The 22,113-nt window shown below is 43.3% G+C and overlaps 1 long non-coding RNA gene across 1 annotated transcript; it reads left to right on the top strand.

Moving 5' to 3' along the window:
* The first annotated feature begins 1,432 nt into the window (after positions 1-1,432).
* On the top strand, positions 1,433-3,437 carry LOC144761542 (uncharacterized). Its single transcript, XR_013595776.1, has 6 exons — positions 1,433-1,592; positions 1,693-1,768; positions 1,889-2,008; positions 2,133-2,203; positions 2,523-2,599; positions 3,285-3,437. It is a non-coding gene; the product is annotated as an uncharacterized LOC144761542 (long non-coding RNA).
* The last annotated feature ends 18,676 nt before the right edge of the window (positions 3,438-22,113 follow it).

The raw sequence follows: 22,113 nt of genomic DNA, 5'->3' as shown, positions 1-22,113 counted from the left end.
GAATGTTATTTAGTGCAAGCCATTGAAGGGAAGGACCTTACATTTAATAACATAACAATTACCAACAAAACAATGACAAACTGCAAAACACAGAACGTGGTATATTTAATACTATGTCCTTGTTCGAAAGAATAACAGAACACAAATCTGCAGTACGCACCAAGAAAATTAATGCCCCTTTGGTGGCACACTTCTTGGAATATGGTTATTCTCCAGAAGATGTCAGGTGGTACATTCTTGAAAGTGTGCAACCAAGAGTAGGACTCTGCCCTGATAAGATACGTAAAAAGAGAGAGGTGTATTGGATTTTTGCCTTGGCAACAACTATTACGGGACTCAATCTTGAGATTCCGTGGGAGCAAGCAATCATCTAAACATTATCATATAAGTAGTGATACAGGATTTACTATGTATGCATTAGGCCTTTTTCCTTTCTTAATTAGGCTTATAATGATTAATTTCTGGCTATATATATTTTTAATGTTTGGTACCAATTGCCCCATAACTGCCATTAAATTACGACCATTAAAACTGATAGACTTTTTAATATGCTTTGTTTATTTTAATGTATTGGTTCTCATGCAAATAAGATCGTTTATGACATATACTACCATACTAAGCAATCATTTTTCACCCAGACAAAATAATATATACATTTGTCATTTATTTAGTTCACCCCATGACTGTAGTTCATAGTCAGAACTGCTCTAGTGTGCCAATTGGTTGCTAACTTTTGGCGTGCAAAGTTACCACGTAGTACCAAGTCTCGCGATAATTACCATATCTCGTCTTGGTGTAGTTTTATTCTAAACTACTCATGAGAGCCTACTGGCCTAAAATCGTAAATAATATGAATGAAAATGAAATGAAAATGCATTTATACAGCGCGATTGCTGCCCTGGGGCGTCCAAGCGCTAGGGAACCAGAGGAGGGTGTAGTGAGGCTGACAGAGACTAGGAGGAGGGGAAGGGGGCTGAAAGATTACGGGGATATGAACAGATGGGTTTTAAGTTGCTTGCGGAAGGAGGCAAGGTTGGGGTTAGATCTTAGATGAAGGGGAAGGGAGTTCCAGATTTTTTTTTTTTATCTCGGGACAATCATCACATCGCGCCTTTCTGTAGTTTTATTTCCAAACTACTCGTGCATGCCTATTGGCCGATGCATTTTAACCGTGACGTATGCATGCGGAAGTCAACACCTTCGATATAGTGATACGTTACAAACCTCCCCCTTCCTTTCTTTGCCCCGCCCACCTATTCCTTTGTTTTTATCGCACACACCTGAGTAACAAACCTTAAGCATGAGGGGATATATAAACAGCCCACCAACGCGTAACCTTTTTTCTTGAGCTGACCACAACGACGGACGCAATTGAGAACCCCATCTACATCATGGCGTTAGTTCATAACGAGGTAACTTTTTATGATCGGTCTATCGTAAACGTAATGACGCCTATAGAGAAGTGCAGTTCTAATATAATTTATACCTTTCTTCTCTTTCTGCTTAAATTTTTTAAGGAGTGTTAGCGCTCTCGACCCCTGATCTAACGATATCGAACATTTTATTTACATCACGGCGTCTATGCAGAATAGGTATGTTCCATGATTTAACTAAAAAATAGCATTGTCATAAGCTTAAGGGAAGCCCATTTTTTTAATAAACTTTATTATTTGGTTTTTCCCTGTCCCTTAGAGATTTTATCCTTGAAGGTTTGTCAGCGCCATGTGTACTTTGTCTACCCAATAAGAACTATCTACAATTTAAACAGGTATAACGTCTTTGTATCTACCCTATCTGTAACAATATCGGCATCCTTTTGGATAACCTAGAAGTTACATTTAATAAATAACTTGACCGTTCACTAAGAGTTATTAATTCGTCTCAACAGTGGTCAAGAACGTTCTCTATCCAGTACATCAGCTGTTGCCTGTTTTAATAAACTCCCATTCCGAATGGCCACGAAGATGGTATTAAATTAAGTTGTGGCCACTAAAAAATAAAAAATAAGGTAACTATTCATTGACTTCGAATTTATCTGTATGTAAATAATCAGGTTTTTCCACCCTCTCTCCCCCCCTCCCTCGCCTTCCCCCTTTTGGGATTAATATACATGTATTCTTCATTTATTACAGTTTTTTTCACCTATTTTTCTCAATTTGCCGGCTAGTCTTCCAAGAAGTGCAACAATAGTATGGAATATAAGGTACATGTAGTACAATTACTCGTTTTTCTTTACATTAATTCGGTCAGTTAAAACTATAAGGGTTTATGTAGATCAGAATAATAAAATCAGAGTATAACAAGTATAGAGTTTAAACGATGGACCCACACCATGTAATCAAACAAGTAAATGACACTGATTAAAAAGATGAGACAAACGGGTAACTTTATATATTTACCCTATGTAAACCTTTAAATTACTAAATGAAACCTCTAAGCTATTTCTATTGAGTTCAAATGTCTGATAGCTCTAGACATAGTTTTATTTCAATGTGTCTCCCCCATTGTTTTGGTCAAAATAGGTATGGAAGCGCTACATTCTAGGTGAATAATTCACCCTGTATCCAAGAATGAAATTTGAATAATACCACATCTTTATGTAAGTAACTATATTAATAGTATTCTTCATCCTTTGTCCATAAACAAAAGAAACTCCCCCCCCCCCTCCCCTGCCTTCCCCGTCCATTCGTACCTGCTCTCTGGTTAAGGTTTAACTTGAATGCCTACAAATACCCAACAGAGATCATTAAGAACAAGTTTAGATATGACAACCCCAGTTTAATACATGTGGTATACCAACCCTGATCGTTATTCCTCTTCTTTTTCTTCTTCTTTTTCTTTCATTATCCTCTTTCCCTTCTTAATTAATTCTCTTTCCTATAATGATTAAGCTCTGATGACTAAATATAAAATTCATTACTTTTTGTGACCATCTCATCATTAAAATGATACATAGCCAGTAGCTGACACTGAAGAAGTAATTGACATATGAAGCTGGTTTGCTTTATGGTGCACATCAATTTACTAGTTATTACAGTATCCAAATGTTTAGAGCATAGTAAGTACATAGGCACATTTTATCAGATACAGAACTCACTTACTAGATTTAAAGCATAATTTTTCAATGTGCTGATAGCTGCTCCGTCATGATGAATCCTGTAATTACACCAATGATGTATAAGGTTGTGTTTTTTAAGTATAAACTAGACCTAGACCCAAGGTTGATTTAATGTAAATATTGTAGTACTAATTAGTTTGTGACACGGTTTTTATATGTTTTTCAGTGTTGAATGTAATGTCCTTTTGCAATTGACGGACTCCTGAAGAAGGCAAATGCCGAAACGCGCGTAGAGTCTCCATCCACCGCTTTGCTTACTCCACTAGCCCATCTCAAGACCATTGTCAATTGTGTTGTTTAATCCCCCTTGTTCTCCTTTTTTGTGGTGTAGTATGTTTTCATATAGGGTATGAAATATAATATGTATGTGATTGATTTTTAATGTAATCATTGTATTTATATATAAGAAATGTCTATAAAAAATATGAAAATATCTGAAACAAAATTCAAAAAATAATAAATTTCATAAATAATATGCGAAGTTTTTTTCATGTCACAATATTTTATTAAGTAAGTGTATGGTGTCCTTGGGTTTTTTGGCTTATTAACTTAGTTCACTACTGGTTGTTTTACAAAATAGTGTTTCATATTATTCCCTACAAGTAGTGAATGCATTAGTAGTAGGGGTCCCCCTTTTTTCAAAATTGTGTTATCTAGTGCTATACACCTGCAAATGACAGCAAAGAAGAGGAAAAACAACAATTTTACAACAGATTTTAGTCCATCATAGAGAAATGCCTTGAGAGGGAAATCACCATGCTGGTGGAAGCCTCCATTCTAAGATTGAAAGTGACAATACTGGGTATAAAGAAATCATGGGTGACATTGGACACAGCGTCATGAACGAGAATGGTGAAAGTCTTGCTGATTTCTGTGCCCTGACCACTTTGTGGATAATTGGTTGTGTATTCCCACACACACGAATACACAAGGCAACTTGGCCAGACCATTCAACAGAGAATGAGACTGATCTTGAGACTCTCCGCAAAATCCAAGAGAGAAAGGAAAAGAAAGCTGCAGACAACACCAGCCAGACAAAAGCAGAAAAAACAAAAGCTCAAGGCAACTACACCAAAACTAACAAGGAAGCTAAGAGAAGAGAAGCTTGAGAGCAGATAAGGGAAGAGTCATCAACGTCTTGCCACAGAAGCGCAGGAAGCAGCAAGATATGGAAGCTTGAAAGAACTCTACAACATAACAAGGAAACTCGCCGGCAGATACAGCAAGCCAGAAATTTCTGATTATTGTTACATTCCGTCAACTTTGACCATTACAGGGCATTGATTATGTATGTCCTTTGTTTTTTAAACAAGCACTCCTGTATAAAGTTTGAGATCATGTGGGTTTGACACACTCGCTGCTGCACTTTCATTTGTTCCGTGTTCACTCTTTAAAATTACACTTTTATGATGACAGGGAACACGTGAGCTGTTTTTTCACATTCAGCTTTTTTGGTATCCGCGCACAGACAATAATGCGATTGTATACACTGTTTGGTGCACATGGCATTCTTCTTATGGTTTCCTTCGCATACACTTCTGATAACATTGGTCCAAGTTTCAACATGCACTCTAATGAACGTAGGTGATTTAACTAACGGGCGGTTTTTCACTTTTTCGACTTTCCTGATTTTCAGGCACCACGTCTTTATTCTTTTGCATCCTTTTGACACCGTCGCACTTACCGAGCAATCCTATGTTTATACGAATCCGGAGGCGTTCAGCTCTCCATATTGAGTTTTTTCTTTCCAGAAAAATCATTCCCCAGATGAAGGGTTAATCCTGAAATGCATTGGGAACATGGCAATGTCATGTTAACGGCATTTAATGAAAAGTTGTTTTGAAGATGATCGTTAATAGCTGCATGTGAAGGATAACATTGTGAGCTAATAATAAGAAGTCAATAAATACACAGAAAGCAACAAGAATTTTCTTTGACTAATGAAATATTTGATTGAACTTTGAAGAAGGGGGTTTTACAACCCCCCAGAATGCAACAAGGGGATGCTGGGTGAGGATCCCCCAGTGCTTTTTTCAAGTATTATTCAGTTCACATCCTGAAGTCAGAAGGTGCTTCCCTATTTTCACCAAAGTGTATTGACAATGAAAGAATTTTGAGAAGCTTTTTTGAAACACTACTCCTCTCATAGGCTAGCATTAGGGATTCCTTAAAACACTTTTAAGCTATAATTCCTGATCAGAAAGGAGTAGCTATATCATGTTTTATTGGAATGGTGGTGATAAATCCTCGTTAGTGGTAAAGTTGGATTTGACATTACCATGAAAGTGGAAATTTCTCTGCTCTGCTCTTAGCTTTTCTCTGTGCACCTACAGCCTGTCTCCAATACACGTCTGGGTTGGGTGACAAGTACCCTTTGTGCATTCCTTCTAGACAGCCACCGAGACAAGAATGGCTAGGTGTGACAGAGGACTCATCTGTACTCTGATAGCTTCCTGGGCAGAAAGGGGGAGAGGTGGCTCACACTTACATCTGATTAGGCTGTGTCCTGTCCTCACAGAAAGGGCTGATTACCACCCATAGATTGCCTAGCAGACAGGACGGGGTTGAAAGGGATCCTTGTGCACTTCAAAGAGTTTCTTTTAAGTCACCCTCTACATCTAAGACCTTTTTGGGTATAAATACCAGGGATCTGACAATACCAACTCAGTATACTACTAGACCTGGGAAGACCTATGCTGAAGTAAAGACTGCTGTGCCACTTTGCTGTGATTGACTGTTCTGATGAACTTCTTTTCTGCTTTGCTGAGCTGCCTTTCTGCCTGCTGATCTACCCTGCTTAGGGCACGGACTGGACCCATCTCACTTAAACCGTGAGTGACTCCAAGTGTTTGCTGGCTTACCTCCTCTTTTTGAAGTCTTAGGGGCACAAAATACTTCCGGAAATCCTGATGGTGTTGCTAGACTCTATTATCTGTAAGTCCTGCCCTTGGCTGAGGTGCCCATTCCAATCCTGGGCCTCAGAAGTTGGTTCCGCAGCTGATTTCTACAAAAATGCCAAAGCAGAGGCTGCTCTACGACAGACAATCCAGAGCCTGTGAAGCAAGATAACGACGCTCAGCGCGACATGATGATGCATTGTATTGACTTCAACGGAGCTCGACGACAACGCTTGACCCCTTTGAGCAGCTAGACCGTCAACATCGACAAAAGCTCCAACCGAGATATTTCTTCAGTGGGGCCTGTCTGAGTCCTGTAGCCGTTCTGCCGTCAATCACGGTTGACCTGAATTTTGAATTTGCACCGGTCCCAAGTTACCTCAAGTAACTTTTTGACAGCTAGTGACTTCTAAGCACTGTTTTCAGATGTAATCTTTAAAAATGTATATCTCAACTTCTACTTATTTGATGTTTGTCGCTTTGGTCTTGTTTTAATAGGTTAATTTTATCTATTTTCCTACACCTGTGTGGAGTCTTTCTGTGGTGTTTTCAGTAAGTTACTGTAATTTTAGTGTTACACATTGCCTCTTAAGTTAAGCCTGACTGCTATGTGCCAAGCCACTACAGGTTGAGCACAGGTTACTTTAGGACTTACCCTGACTAGAGTGGTAGTCCCTAGTTGGACAGGGTGCAAACCTCTGCCAACTAGAGACCCCTTTTCTAACACATGGGTATTGCTGATATCAAGGCTACAGGGTTTTCACTCTTGGGAACTCATTGGTATTTCCAAATGGGATGTGTGTAGGCCTCGAGCCACATCAAAACATTTGAGCAATTATAAAAATATTATTCCATTAGTAATACCCAATTTTTTAAGTACCTGCATGTTCACCACAGGTTAGAAGCCTATGCAGGAAAAATAGTGGCAGTGCCTGAATTCAACTCATTGCAAAATCACAGGGAAAAAAAGGTAGCTCCAGAATGTATGCTAAATGCCTATATTCACTGTTGCATTTAAGAGAGCAATGGGAACATGATCTTGGACAACTTGAAGATGAAGAATGGGTAGAAGCTAAGAAGGCCTCATGTCCGTTAGCCATCACCTCCCAGTTAGGCCTTACAGAATTCAGGTCTGGTTATGGCAAGTGATTAAAGTGCCCTCTCTTACCTACTCGTGATTTGTGCACACAATGGGTACATTCTGCAAGTTATTTGGACATGTCTGGCTATTGAAATGTTCTTGTAACAAGATTGGAAGGAACCGGCAGTGATAGGGGATCACTGGGTGGAAATGAACCGTAGAGAAACTATTCTGGGGAACATGAACAGCTGGAAGGCCACAATAAGTTCAAAGACTCTTGTGGGGATTGGATATTTAGTTTCATGTTAATTGATGCACGTGGAACACTCCAACTTCACAGTGGAAATGATGCAGGGTTATAGATAGCTGCATCAAGTTAGCTGTCTACAAGATGTGTGGGTGTATGAGGAAGCAGCAGAGAATCTGGGCTTGTGGCAGCAGATAGTGGTCATTGCTGAAGGAAACTGAAGGACATTTATTGGTATCTAAACTATCCATTGACAACCAACAAGAGACTGTTTTGTGGGAGGACAGGACCCGTGCTCAGTCTCCATTTTTTGTTTCCCGTTTTAGCTTGACATCATTTTTTCTAATAGTGACTTTTTACATTACCTACATTTACACAATATTATACTCAGAAATCATTATATATGCAGCTCATTTCTTAACAAGCACTTATTTTCATGCTATTTGTACACTCTGTACAACGCTAAGAACATAGAACAAGATGCCCTTGCATTTACGTTGTTCGGTTGGAGATAGTTCTAAGACTCCAGACACACCATCATATCAGCTCTGCACCTTTGACACAGTGCAATTGGAATTGTGCTTTCATTATATATACGGCCTCTGAGTTATATTTGGCAGAGGACCATTTCTCCTGGGATTGTTCTGGAATGCAACAATGGAGTCCTGCTGACTTTGACCTCTATCCTGCAAAGAACAATAACCTGTTCCTCACAGGCCGGTTTCCTAATACATCACAGTCAGGTATTGGGGGTAAGTCTGGCAGAGTGTACTCCCACTACGCTCTCGATAGCATAGATATGGTTAGGTAGGAGTACAACCATACAATCCTAATGTAATCATGGCTGAATTGTTTATCTATTTCACCATTCTTGTAATGCTGGCTACAATGCTTTGTTTCCTCTGTTTAATAATTGCAACACATTCTTTGTTTACAAGAATGTGATTGCTCCAAAACATTTTGAAAAGCCTATTCTTTGAGATACCAAAAATTATCAAAGAGACCCAGCAAGGGCCTTCCTCTTTTATGCAATACTTTTAGCCAGGAGGGAAATATGCAAAAAATGGGTGGAATGCTTGTCTCCTTTGCACGCTGAGTGGCTGGCCTTGGTCATGTTGATGTCCAAGCTCGATCTGAGAGGGACCCAGACTTGGAGGAAAAAGCACACTGGGATTTTTTATTAAGATGGTCAAATGCTGAGGTGCATTGAGAATTGTTAAGAACCCTGATTGTGTATCCGCTTTATTTATAATAGAAATTGGGCCTATGATTATACCTATCTGGATCTCTCTAGGCTGTGTTGGGCTCCACTTGCTCCATTATTGCCAACATCAGCAGTCTCCAGTGTATACTGGACCACATTGGAGAGTGACCGTGCCTGTTTTGGGACTGTGCCCTCCTAGTACGCAGGTGTACCAGCAGGGGGGCGAAATCCTAAACCTGCTATTAACAACGTGTAAGGTGCAGGCTTGCTCTTTGGTCATGGAGGTTTGAGGTAAATGAGGATTAATAACAAATAAAAAAAGAAAAGCCAATTTGTATATTTCTTGTGTTTACCTTGAGCATGCAAAAGTAAACAACAAAAGGGTAAGATCTGTTTCCATGTTTTCCTTGGGGAGTAAAAGATCGGACATATTTTAGGTTGCTGAACCCATCTGATACCCTGGGAAGGTTAGGAGTTCAGATGCGGCACTGTGAGCTAGCTAGAAACCAGATCACATTTTCTGATGATGTGTGAGACTCAGTCCCCATATTCTGAAGCTTATGTTGTCCAAATACTCAATCCTATTTATTTCGTAGGAATCGTATAACAATAATGTCTTGGGTAGGGCGTGGAAAAGAGGAACTGCTTAATGGGGAATTCTTGATTTACTCTATCTTCTTTCTAACAGCTCCGCCAATTGTATATGTTGTACTTGCCTTGCTTATCAACAACATTAAAAATAAGATATGAAAATAAAAATGCAGCATGGCTCAGCTTTTCCGTGCATTTGAAAAACCATACACTTTACATGAAATTACTTGGATTTGTTGTGACATCCTTCAAAATAGAGCATGCCACCTTAACGCAATACACAAAAACAAATTATGCTCTCTCCTTTGCCATACTTCATTTTGCAACATCTCTATTGTTGGAATTACCTTACATCCCTTAGTGGCATAGCACTCCGCAAATGTCCCTTTCTTACCAACCTTGATTGCATTCCTGTCCGGATTCTTATCCTTTACTTGCCTGCTATGCTGCACCCATATTTTTGCTGCTTCAACTCCCAACCCCACAACCCTTGCCCTCCCCAAAGTACCTGAGGAAGGAGGTAGCCCTTACCTCGCCTCCTCAGTCCCCCCATCATACAAGGGTGCCCTGACTTGGAGCCTGGTCGCGCATCTATTCTCCCTCCCCACCTCTGTGGCACATAGCATATACATTTTAGCCCCCGGGGTATCTCCTGCAGTATCTCCTGCAGTGTATTCCCTGCTTAAAGTGCTTAAAGTGCTATCATTCTCAAAAACGGAAAGTGCTTGTGTTTTAAATATATATGCAAACCAACTTGGGCTGGTTCTGTTGGCCATAACCTGCAATACTTTATACTAGGAATTTGCAAATCGACCTATTCTTGTCAGGAAAGAAAAAGAAGAAATCCGCTTTGCGGTGTTCAATAGCTATTCAGGAAGCAGTTGCTACAAGCTTATCCCACATCAGCATACAAACTACTATTCCTCCCTCGAAAGGAGATGGAACTAAAGATCTCCAGTGAAAGTGAACACCATGTATAAAGTGCAAAATCCAATCGGGTTTCCTAATAGTAACACTTAAACAAAAAAAGGTAATCCTTAATACAAAAAGGAGTAACAACAGCTTCAAGATATACATAATCCCCATAGAGGAGAACAGAGTACAATAGTAAACGTGCACACAGTTAAAGAGAACATAGTGTGTAAAGTGCCTGAAGTGCAAGAAGAGAAAAAAAGGCACCACGCTGTGAAAAATATCACTAATTCCCTTTGCTATATATAGAGTCCAAAAGTTCCAGATTTCTGGGAATCATGCTCTGCTCAAATATCAGCCCTTTCTCTATTTTCTGTTTGCTTGGGTAATCTTTTGTAGCAGTTCTTGAGCTTCCTCAAGAAAAGAGCAGAGATGGAACTTTCCTTTCCATAGTACTTTCAACTTAGTCTGCTGGACGATAGAGACCTGTGTATTCTTTCATTTTTTTTTTATTTTTTTTTTAAAACCTTTATTGACGTAGAAGAGTACACCGCTATTCAGCCGAACATCCCGGGGGCACGGCAGCACGGTAAAGACACATCCATATGGCATACAGCGATCACATTTCCGGATAAGTGAGGTTCAATTTTATTTTAAACAGGATGATATCAGGAACATAAAAAGCTGCAATATAACGTAAAGGAATGTGGGGACCAGGTGCCGAGCCTTAAAGTATAGTCATAGTATGGGCGGGCCAGACAAGAATTCTTGCAGGATTTTAAGACGATCACAAATAAGGCATGGGTACTTTGTCAAAGACCAGGATATTCACGCATACAATTACTGTAAATACCGATTAAACGCCCGCCCAGGTCTTACCTATAGCGCAACAACAGCTCAGACACAGAATACGACAAATCAATGAGAACTTAGAAACCAACACAATAAACTGATCCCAGACGCAGAAAAAGGAAAAAGGAAAGGGAAAACCAAAAGAGCGAAGAAAAAGGCCATAGGAACAAAAAGAGAAAAAATAAACCCCTCCCCCCAGCCCCCCACCCCGCACCCCTGCAGTTGGCTATGGCCTAACCCCCCAGCAGCGTGCCAGTCGCCCAGTATCTAAACCCGAAATATAGAAGAGAGAGGAAATATAGAAAGGAGGAGAAATATAAAGAAAGAAAAAAAAAAAAAACATTGAGGGGTCCCCAGTACGGGCGACCTGTGCATTCTTGAATTGACCCATCTTGCCCACATAAATCTCTCTGTCTGTGTGCTGCATATGCTGACATATTGGAGAACACTGTCACTTTGAATCCGTCCGGTAAGAACAATTCTCCTCTTTGAATTGCTTTAGTTAGGATAGCCTCTCTCTCTCTCTCTCTATCCTGGGATACTTAGCCCCCAGAAATTTCTGTAAGGTGACCCCATGGGCCCTCATTATACCAAGATCCTCCGGTGCTTTCTCAAGTATGCGGTCTCTAATCAATGACACTATGTAGACCAGAGGATTGGGCTGGCCGTTCACTGTCCTCCGGAATCCCTTTGAAACGCAGATTTGATCGTCTTGCATAGTTTTCCATGTCATCCAACTTTAGCTGTGAGACCTGTAGCTTTTTCTGGAGAGAGGCAATATCTGATTCACATATCAGTAAGTGGTCCTCGATATCCGATACATGTTGCTCCAGTTCTTTAAAACGCTCCAGTACTTGTTGTACCATAGACTCAATTTTATCAAATTTCTGGCGTAGTAAAGATAGTTCCTGGGTCTGTGAGGATTTGCAATTACGTATTTCTCCCAAGATAGGTTTGAAAAGCTGTTGCATTTGATAAGTCAAGACCATTGGAGATTGGGCCAAGGTAATACTTCCTCCAGCAACAATAGTCGCGCTTGCATCCCCATAGTGACATTGTGAACCCAGCTCTTAGACCCTGAGTTTCAACTGGAGACAGCTAGATATTGAGGGAGACAAAAGGTCTAGGTCACCTGGTGTCACTGGCTCCTGGATGGAGGTGTCCCCACTGTCCCCTAGAGCAGACTGTGTAGACCCTCCTGAGTTGTTCTCTCGGACAGCCTGGCTATTTTGGCCTATAGTGATGCCAGATACCATATGCATGGTGATTTGAGCTGTCCCGCCAGATGATACCTGGCCCGCAGGGAGCAGCTTGGTGGCCACCGGGGTTACCTTACGATTTTTTGAATATACAGGGTAGTCTTTCGGAGGGTTGACTGACTCTGTCAGCACACTCTTAGCCTCAGTTGTTTTCCTTATAGCCTTTTGTGAAGTCAGGACCTCGCTCTCACCTCCATTAATCTCTTGATGCGTGCTAGAGAGTCATGGAGTTTCAATACCCAGCATCCTGCCTGTGACTATAGCTTCTTCTCCCCCATGGCCCTTGCCATTGACAGCACTGGTGACAATTTCTGGTGAAGACCCTGAGGTCATCCCTGGGGGTCATGCGCCGCGAGCGAGAAACCTGAAAGTGCTGAATCCATTACAATGTTGATTGTTTCTCCTTTTTCTGTATAAGTCTTCCTCTCTTAGCCGCCAGTATTCACAATTGTGCTGCTTTTCTCTTTGCTTTTTGGGTGAACTCTGGAGAGATAGGGGCCTCAGCTTTAGCTCTTACTCCTGCTCCTGCTCCTAATCCTCTCAGAACTATCTGGTGCATACTTTGTGTCTCAGCCTCCAAAATGAATATCTCTCAGCTATAGGGGACTTCAGTTTTGCTGAGTGGACAGAGACAGTTTTCCACCCAAGTTACTGCCCCTAGCAAACACAACAACCCAGAGCCTTCTAGTCCCTACATAGACAGAAAAGTGCCATCTGTTCAAAATGTCCCAGTAAAAGGTATTTTATCTTGCCAGAGAAGAATCTCAGGTATGTTCAAGAGCCGCGATATACATAGGAAGTTCCTGCCCAGCACCTGGTTACCTTACAATATCCAGTTTGTTATGACTGATGCGCCTTCCTAGTTCTCATGGGGTCCGTTGCTTGATGTGGGGGGGTCTCAAAGTCTCTACTGTCCTTGAACCTCGGCCATCATACGGTACTCTTCTGTTGTCGGTTTCCACTATTAACTGCTGTTATCCTCCTGCCACGCTACGGCCCTCATTGCAGCATGCCTCGCGGCTCCTCGGTCACAATCACGGCTGGAGAGGACCCAGAAGCAGCTTCAGAGGAAAGAGGAAGGAGAGGAGTGTGGTGCCTCAGCAGCAGTGGAGCATCGGGCTCAGCCACTGCCGGGCCTACTACTCAGCACCCACTTGATCAAAATGGTTTTTCAAGTGTATGGAAAAGAGGAGCAATGTTAAACTGGATGGCCTGATTTTCCCCACAGGTGATATTTCTTCAAGAGACACACCTAAAGTCTAACTCCTATAATTTAACACTCCCCAAGAAGTATACACATTCATAATTTGCATCGGCAGATTCTGAGGTACGCGGGGTGGTTATTTTACTCTCTTCCGCACTAGACTGGGAGCTTGGAATGGTGATCCGAGTGAAAGGTGCAAGGTGGATCTGGATTGAAGTTTCAGTTAATGGTGCAGGCCTTGTGTTGTTGAATTACTATGGGCGAATGTTTGACAAAACTGGGCCTCTGAAACAGATCTATGACTTGTTGATAAATGCCCAGGGTATTATAGTAATGGGAGGCGACTTTAATTTCATTCAAGACCTAGGATTGAATATATCAAATAAGGGTAAACCACAACTAAAACCAAAGACAGCTAGATTGTTAAGAACTATGAAAGAAGATTTTGCCTTAGTTGATCCATGGCAGCTCGACCACCTAGGCCTTGCTCATTTTACATGCTACTCAGCTAGATATAAAATATTTGGATATTTTATTGATAAATAAACAACTGGAGAGAGGCGAGTCAATTATTTTTTCTAATTATTTTCAGACCATTCATTAGTCTACCTGGTAATATATCGACCCACCCCAAAAAAACATAACAGTAGGTGGTATTTCGATAAAGCATTGCTCTCCGATCAAAATTGGATCATCGAAACTCGTGAATTCATACAATGGTTTTACAAGGAAAATATTAATCCAGCATCTGTTTTTTTTGGTTTGGGAAGCTTTTAAGGCGCCCTTTCGGGATAGAGTGATTGCATACAGGGCAAATCTTTATAAAACTAGATAGCATAAGATCCAAGGACTTCAGAATGCTGTGGATCAAGCTAGGGTAGAACTTATGTCTGGGCCTCCGGGAGACTCTGAAGAAGAAATTCTTCAGCAGGACATGACAAAGGCAAAAGAGCAATTACATTTTTCTTTATTCTGGAAGAGATTTCAGGAAGTAAAATATTCCAACAGAAGGTATATGAAGAAAGCAAACACACAGACAAATTCTTAGCTTGGTCAACAAAAACGCAACAGAGTAGGCAACTAACTTCACAAATAAGGTAAACTTTATGAAAGCTATCCTATTGGTAGCTATGGAGAGCAGCCTTCAGGCTAAATCTTGAAGAAATGAAAAGCAGCTTATTTTTACCGGGTCAGAACCTCCTGAATAACCAAATGAAAGGAGAACCACACAAGAGATATATAAAAATATGTATTTATTATTAAACACTCCCTACTAACCTCCTTAAGAGATTAGAGCACAAGGCCCACAATACTTAATCAATAGAACAACAGTAAATAGCACAATACACAGCGGGCTCCAGGGGGAGACCGAACCATATTGTAAAGAAAAGGTATAACAACAACGACTTCACTAGACACAGTGCCTAGAGCACGTAGAATCACTGGGACCCTACAGAACCACCCAAAGGAGTGACACAGGGAGCCCATGGAGGACGGGTGCTGTGTATGAACACAGACATGAGTTCCGTACAACTCTATGGGAAAGTCGCGGTTGGAAAATTACAGTTTAAGGACACTTCGGACTTCAAGCAAACCCTTTGGCACATAGAAGGTTCTAAGGCCAGCACCCTTGTGAGTACTGAAGTACCCATGTTACCTATCCCTGGGGAGCCGGGTGCTAGGGGTCAAGTGGTGTCGGAAACCTTTGTCGTTTTTAAAGGTGTGACTCAAAGAAGTGCTCCTGCCGGGAAGATGAAAAGTGTCAGATGGAATCCAAGCCTGCTTCCAAGGTGAGAAGAACCTGAAAGCAGAGGGGACAGAGTCTGGGTCACTTCAGAGTGACCAGGGGCTTGGTAGAAGAATGCTCACCGAAGTCAGGTGCTTGAGGTGTGAAAATTGGATGCTTGACTCTGCAACCACGGGGACCAGGAGATGTCGACGACAACCAAAGTCTGGAGGTGAGCTGTCCCACAAAGGATGTCAAGGGCTGAGGTGTCAGTGTCTGGATTGCACACCAACAAGCCTTGGCAAATGCAACCCATGCGGGCAGAGGAAACAACTTACGGTGAGGACCAGCAAGGTCCTGGAGACTCTCCAAGCTATGGGGAGTCACTGCACATTTGAAGCAGCCAGGAAAGCCCAAAAGAAATCAAAGTTACCTTCTCAGGGACCCACAGGCCAATGGACCAGGGAGCGCAAAGGGAACTCAAGCTGAATCACCAAGTACATGACCAGGGAGCATTCGTGGAGTGGAGGCCAGAAATCTTCAGTGGAAATATTGCTCGGGGTCAGTACTACAAGTAGCCCAAAGCAAAGCTCCAGAGATTGCCCAAAAGTATATTCTGCTGCAAAAGTATGCGGAGCACAGGGGTTCAGGTTGCACAGTCCCCACGAGGGATACTGGTCTCAGGATTGATGAGAGAGCAGATTGACCTCAGAGATGCTCAGTAACCCACCTCCTATGTTGCGGAAATCTTCGGAGTCCTCAGGAGCATGGGATATGCAACCTGGTTAGATGCGTTAAGGTGCCTGCTTCAGGAGGGGAGTAACTCCTTTACTCCAAGGGAGATTCTCCAGTTGTCCAGCAAAGTGCAGATGATCGAAGTACTTGGTTTCTGCTTGCAGAGTTTAGTCCAGGTAAAATCTAAAGTCCTGTAGTCAGGTTTCCTATTTCATACCCAAGGAAGGGGTTGGACAAACTCAGGGGGGACATGACAAAGGGGTGGTTACACCCAGGTCCTTTCGTGCCAGAACAGGAGCAAATGGCTCCTGCAACTGGTTTGAGATGTACTATGCACAGGGACACCAAATGTGCCCCCATTACAGACTTTCAGGCACTCTCAGAGTGCACCCACCCAGCCCCAAAACACTAAAGCCTGTCTGGGAGTTGGTCACACCTCCCTGTGACAGGAAAACTATTGTCAGGCTTTCCCCTGCTCGAGCTCAGCTCAGCAGCAGGAGGAAAGACTCGTGTCTGTGGCTGGCAGCATCCATTTTGTGCTGCCCAGGTCGAGAAAGCTGGTAGCTGGTAGACCTGTGACCCATAGTAGTGGTTCTATAAGGGAGGAATCATACCTCCCACACCAGTTACTGGTGTGGCGGTCTGATTCCAAGGTGTTTGGCACCAAACACGACATGTTTCTAAGCAGCCGTTCTAAAATTAGCATTTACAGCGAGGTTATAATGCACTCAAGTATATATGGTTTGGCTGCATCACAGACAACTCCTGGAAATAGATTCCGAAGGCTGCAGAGGAGCTCTGATCATGCAGGGGCACCCCCTCACACAAAACTCAGCATCCTGCCTTTAGGATTTGTAAGGCCTGCCATAGGAGTGACGTATAGGTTCATATGTGCAGTGATTTAGAATAGATCTAAGTAACCTATATCGGACCAAATCGATCGACCAAATCGTCATCGCCTCTCGACCCATGCCCTCTGAAGACCTTGAAGGAATTTAGGACTACACTTCTTCCGCCTCTCCTTGAAGTGATGAACGGAGCCATAGCTCAAGGCAACTTTCCTTCAGCTTGGAAAAGGGCGATAGTGAAACCTCTTCTTAACCCCTTCCATGCTCATGACGGAACGGTTCCGTCATGAGCGTCGGTTGAGCTGTGCTCATGACGGAACCGTTCCGTCATGGTTCCATAAGCCCAATGGAACGTTCAGCACAGCGTGAAAATTCGCGCCGCGCTGAAGCGGTTAAGAAGCCCACGCTGGACCCGGAGCAGTTGAAGAATTTTAGACCTATTTCACTGTTACCCGCTCCCACAAAAATGCTTGAATCTCACCTGAATTTACATCTTTCTACCTTTCTGGATTCGTCTGGGTTCCTTGATAGCTCCCAGCATGGATTCAGAAAGGCCCACAGTACGGAGTCAGCTCTGACTATGGTGGTGAACAATATCCGTATGAAGGTGGACTCAGGCCAAACCACGGTGTTGGTCTTACTGGACCTCACAGCAGCATTTGATACCCTGTCTCCCTCTACGCTAACATCACGCTTGAGGGAGGCAGGGATTGCGGGTCCGGCCCTGAACCTTCTGCACTCTTTTTTACATCTTAGAGAGCAGAGAGTCATGCTTGGTGAATTCCTCTTCCCTGCTAAATCCTTGCAGTACGGGGTGCCACAAGGGTCGGCCCTGAGCCCGACCCTATTTAACATTTATGTGGCCCCCCTTGCGAGGTTAGTAAAATCGCAGGGGATGGAGGTTGTGTCATACGCCGATGACACTCAAATCATGGTGTCGCTGGCCCACTCTGCTTCCACCTCCGCCACCAACTTTAGGATCTGCATGCAGACAGTCTCGGACTGGATGATTCAGAACTCCCTAAAGTTGAATGGCGACAAAACTGAGATTCTGGTCTTTGGCAAGGACCAGGATGTTTGGTCTAGTGAGTGGTGGCCGTCAGCTCTGGGAACTTGTCCATCTCCTTCCCAGTCAGCTAGAAATCTCTGCGTAATTTTTGACACTTCACTGTCCATGACTCTACAGGTCAATCGAACAGTGGCCACCTGTTGGGGGGTCATTAAGATCCTTAAGAGAATCCTTCACTATCTTTCTCCTTTAGCACGCAAGCAGACGGTGGTTGCATTGGTTGGTTCCAGGTTGGACTACTGCAACGCACTTTATGCAGACTCCAACAAGGGACTCATCCAACGCCTTCAGGTCGTACAGAATGTGGCTGCTCGATTTGTTCTGGCGCTCCCTAATGCATCCTCCGCAACAATGGCCAGAAGGAGCCTGCATTGGCTCCCTCTACATCTGAGGATCTCTTTTAAGATCTTATGTTTAGCATATAGAGCTCTCGCAGATGGGCCATCGGACCCCCTAGGTTCCCTTCTGACTCGCTACATGCCTAGCAGATCCCTCAGATCATCGGAGATGAATCTGCTGGTGGTCCCTCGTGCCAGAAGGGTACGCTGGGGAAGTAGAGCATTTTCCATTGTGGCCCCTAGACTGTGGAATTCCCTTCCCCCGGAGATCAAGACTCAACCTTCTCTGCCTCTCTTTAAAAAAGCGCTAAAAACCTGGTGCTTTATCAAGGCCTACCCATAGTGAGAGTATATTCGTAATAGCTAGTTTTCATTTGGTTAGGCGCCTTGATGCCCATTGGGCTTAGTAGCGCTATATAAATCTATTTTCATTCATTCATTCAAGTAAGGGGTGCATGCACCACCTTACACAGGCTGCAGTAGCAGACCTGTGGTGTCAGTTTGAATGGTCTCTCAGGGGTGACATAATACATGCTGCAACCCCTAGGAGGCCTCTGGGGTACCTATGCCCTGGGTACATGGTGTACCATATAATAGGGACTGATAAGGGTACCCCAGTATCCAATCTGGAGTGTACCTAAAGTACATGTAATCAATTTATAGGAGAAAGCAGATAGACTGGGGTCCTTGATAGCAGGATCCCAGTCCCTCAAAGTAAAAAAAAGTGATACATCAGCAAAAAGTGGGGGATAATCATAAGAAGTAGATCATACTCTCCTACACCAACAAATACAGAATTGCAGAAATCTGTGTGTCCCATTTTAAGAAAATATATGCAGAGAGCCAGCTAGTTGGCACCCAGGCCCTTGAGCATTATCTCAGTTCGGCCCAGCTACCCATGGTTACTGAGGATGAGTATAAGGTTATGGTTGAACCGATTACATCTATAGAACTAAGGGATACTATAAACCAATGGCTAGTGTGAAGGCAAGTGGTAATGATGGGAACCAGTTTGAAGTCTATAGGTCGTTCATAGATGAACTCTCCCCCTTGTTAGTTTCTTTGTGTACTCAGATTATGGATGAGTTGCCTGCCTGTGACAGATTTAAGGAAACAGTTGTGATCACTATCTTAAAAAAGGATAGGGATCCTACAGATCCAAGTTCCTATCGCCCAATTAGTCTACTAATGTGGACTACAAGCCTTTTATGAAAATTTGGGCAAATAGGATCTCAGAATGTGTGCAACAGGTGATACATGCAGACCAAACAGGGTTTTTGTCTGGCAGATCAATGACTGCAAATACTTTTTATTTGATTCAAGCTATTGACTATTTTTCAGCCAGGAATGATAGAGCAGCTATTTAATGATGGATGCAGGAAAGGCATTCAATTTGGTGGATTAGCATCCCCTTTTTTTCATCTTCCACATGTTTGGCTTTCCATCCCGCCTGATAGAGATGTTAAGGGGAACCTATATGGGGGCAACTGCAAAAATAATCATAAACGCAGAGCAGGTGGGTGAAGTACTGATAAGAAGGGGGACAAAGCAGGGCTGCCCTCTCTTCCCCCTTTTATTTTTGCGTAAAGACCCGCACTAACATGTCAATCCTGGCTCCCCTACCGGGAATGACAAAATTAAGCTCTTTGTCTACGATTTGATTCTATACTTGAACCCAGACAGGGCAAACATCCAGTTGGCACTCTGGGAAATTCAAGCATTTACAGAACTGGAGGGGTTTAAGTTTAACCAGTTCAAAATGGAGCTTCTCCTATTTAATTCACTAGAGGCCTATCTTCCTGAAGGGCTAAAATTTTTGCCAGTAAGACCTATCAGATACCTGGGCCTGTATGCCACAGCCGACTTCTCTCAACTGTTCCATTTAAACTATGTAAAAATGTTCATAAAATTAAAAATCTTTTAGAAAAATGGTCACTTTAATAGCAAACCGAATCTCTTTATTGAAAATTTCGATACTTCCCCTGCTGATATTCCTATTTTTAAATCTTCCTTTAAAAATACTGGGGTATATTACCAACAACTAGCGATAGTTTTTGTCTCTAACTTGTTTAGAGACAAAAATTATCGCCGCAAACCGGCGATTTGTATCGCAGATAAACCTTGCTATTAGCAAGGTTTATCGCAAATGCGATAAAAAAAGGCCGCAATGCATGAATATCGCTGAAAAGTCAGCGATATTCATGCATTATCGAGCAAATGCTCTTAGCCATGTTATCCACCTCCCATTGGATAACATGGCTAAGAACTGCTCAGGGCAGGTGTTAGCTTTTGGAGATATTCGCGCTTAGCGCGAATATCTCCAAAAGTTGGTAATAGGAGATAGCGATGTTAGCGACTGTTTCCAGTCGCTAACATCTTGGCACGCCCACTTTGCATGTCATTAGTGATAAATATCACTGACATGCAAAGTGGGGCCCATGATGGTCGCTATCTCCTATTAGCTGTCGCTAACTGGTGTTAGCGACAGCTTGGTAATAGGGAGATAATTTTATCTCCGCTTTCTTGGCTTTTAAAGCCAAAAAAGCGGAGATAAAACCCCTTGATAATATACCCCACCAATCTCATATTTTAATGAAGTAGACAAAGCTCTACGGGAGTTTGTATGGGCAAAAAAAAAGCCTTGGATCAAGCTATCTATTCATCAACTAAACATGGAGCAGGGGGGACTTGCATTACCTTACTTATCTATCTATTATCAAGCTGTGTTAATTAGTTTATTAACACAGCTGGCAGTCCATTTGGAAAAAGGGTTCAGGCAGATCAGGTCGTTTACCCCTTTTCTAGGTTTGTCCGGCGTTAGCCGCTTCTTACCCAACTCACGATTACCCAAATAAAGAGGCAGGCGCTGGAGACAGGAAGGCAGGAAACAGGAGTTTATTTCCGACGGAACAGAACACGTCAAATCAGACAACAGGGTATCTTCTCGAGGTGCTCTAACAAGTTTCTCTACGGCTCAGTCTTTTATACACTGGTTTATGATGTACAAACATTCCTTATTGCAATAAAGACACTTTGAAGTACAAAAAGGGCATGTTTGGGACCCCAGCTCCAGGCCCATTCCCACACTGACCGCTCTGATGTTGTTTTCCCCTCCCAATTGTGACATGTGATTGTAATCTCCGCAACTCTCGTAGAATCTTCAAAGCTGAGGAGAACGTTTCTGAACGGAGGACTCGTTTTTCTAGCTGGCCAGCGACCAGGCCATCCTTGCACACCAGGTTCGTTCCTGCAAGGTCGACCGCCAATTTTAGGAGTTCTGCAGCTACCGGCAGTCACTGGGTCAAATGAGCAGACGGACTCCAGCCTGTTGGGTGAGGCGTCGTAGCACCGCCACAGTGGACGAGACCCTGCTGGGTGTGTGGAGCGTCCCTATACTGCAAGAGTGGACGAACCCTTTGCCGGGTGTGTGGAGCGACACTGCACCGCAAGAGTGGACGAACCCTTTGCCGGGTGCGTGGAGCGTTGGGGGTGCAGCTGAGGGGCCTCCACCTGGGGAGGCGGGAGAGGCTCGTCCGCGCCGCCTCTCCCTCCCAGTGCACCCCACGGCGTCTCGCTGACATTTGTTATGGCCGGACCAGGCGATGAAGAAGAGGGGGGGGCCAGAGGCATATGCAAGACATCCCACCCCCGTGGCCTGCAAGGCGCCGAGAGAAGAAGGGAATGGGAGGACCAGTTCATTCCGGTTCGGGCCCATGCCTTCGGCGGCCGGACGTTCCTTGCCACGGCCCCAGGAACGGGTCCCTTGGTTCATCCCGGGGACAGGCCTTGGCGCGTGGTGTCGCCTCCGGACTATTCGCGTAATGGTTCTCCACCCCACGCAGCCGCCGACGGCTTTTGTAGACTTTCTGACACCCAAAAACCTACTAGAAAGTAGCCCAAAGTAGCCCGACATTGCTACTTTGGGAAAGGAGGGACAGGAACGGCGTCAAGCAGACGGCGAAATGCATTGTGGGTTTGTTGTTGCAGCCGTTTGCCGTGTAAATAGTTGTTTAATATATTTTTGTTAAAAAA

This window comes from Lissotriton helveticus, chromosome 6, assembly GCF_964261635.1.
Source record: "Lissotriton helveticus chromosome 6, aLisHel1.1, whole genome shotgun sequence".
NCBI classification, from domain to species: Eukaryota; Metazoa; Chordata; class Amphibia; order Caudata; family Salamandridae; genus Lissotriton; species Lissotriton helveticus.
Note: the sequence above shows the minus strand (reverse complement) of the source record. Positions and strands in the feature narration are given on the sequence as shown.